We start from the raw sequence: 1,320 nt of genomic DNA, 5'->3' as shown, positions 1-1,320 counted from the left end.
CAGCAAGACATTCGAGATATTCAAACAGTGACTCTGCCAGCAGTGAAACTGCTGGGTCCCACGATTACTCCACTTTTAACTTTTTCTTATTTTTTTTTCTAGAATCAGCTTTGGTGATTTACAGCATTTTTTCCCTCTTGGAATTTGACGATTTTATCTAAGTTTTTAAAATTTATTGGCTTAGTTATTCGGAATTTTTTCTTACTTTTTTGTTGTAGTATCTGTAATAAAGTCAGGTTTTCTTCATCTTAATGTTTTATTTGCGCCCTTTTTTTCTTGATCATTCTCACCAGAGATTTCTATTTCAATTAGTTTTTATTGTCTCTTTTTTGGAAGCAGGGAGGCGACATCGTACGTTTTACTTTAAAAATAGAGCGTTGCTAAGAGCATAAACTTTGGAACCAGACTGTCTGGGCTTTGTTTACACTTTTTCCTTTTTTTTGAAAGTGCATTGTTTATTCAAAGTTCCAAAGAGAAATGAAAATATATATCCAAACAAAAACTTGTGCATAAATGTTCATAGCAGCATTATTTGTGATAACCAAACAGGAGAAGCAAACTCCATGCCCATCAACTGATGAATGAATAAGTGTGCTATATCCATGCGATGAAGTGTTATTTGGCAGTAGGAAGGGGAGAAGAACTGATACACATTACTACATGAACAAACCTCGCAAATAGGATGCTCAGTGAAAAGGTAATCACAAAGGACCACAGATTGTATGATTGCATTTATGTGAAATGTCCAGAGTAGGCAAATCTATGCAGACACAAAGTAGATCAGTGGTTGCCCAGGGCTGTGGGATGGGAGGTTTGGCGGAGAGGGGAGTGACTACTAATGGGTAGAGATTTGGGGGTGGGGATGAAAATTGTCCCAAAATTGATTGTAGCGATGGCTGTACAACTCTATGAACATACTAAAAATCATTGGGTTGTACACGTTAAATGGGTGAGTTGTTAATTACATCTCAATAAAGCTGTTATTTAAAAAAAATTTAAAAATGTAATTCCAGAAACAGACAGCTCGGCGTTGAGCTTGATGAACACTGGAACTCTATTGTTTACTGTTTCTGGTTGCTACTCAACCTACCACGTACGGTTCCCTACCCTTACTTAAATGGGCCTTGTATACTGTGCTTCCAGGTATTCAACATAGCCCAGGTCTTGGCTATTTCAAATATTTAAAATATGAAGCTTCTTCAAACTCATTTTAGCTTTAGAAAGAAACCTTTATACTTCTTAAGTTACAAAAATGCTTAGAGCATGATAGCTCTGACTTTCCAAAAGTCACTTCCTGGGTATTTTCAGGAAATTCCTTCT

Source organism: Pteropus alecto, unplaced genomic scaffold (genome assembly GCF_000325575.1).
Source record: "Pteropus alecto unplaced genomic scaffold, ASM32557v1 scaffold17, whole genome shotgun sequence".
NCBI lineage: Eukaryota > Metazoa > Chordata > Mammalia > Chiroptera > Pteropodidae > Pteropus > Pteropus alecto.
Note: the sequence above shows the minus strand (reverse complement) of the source record.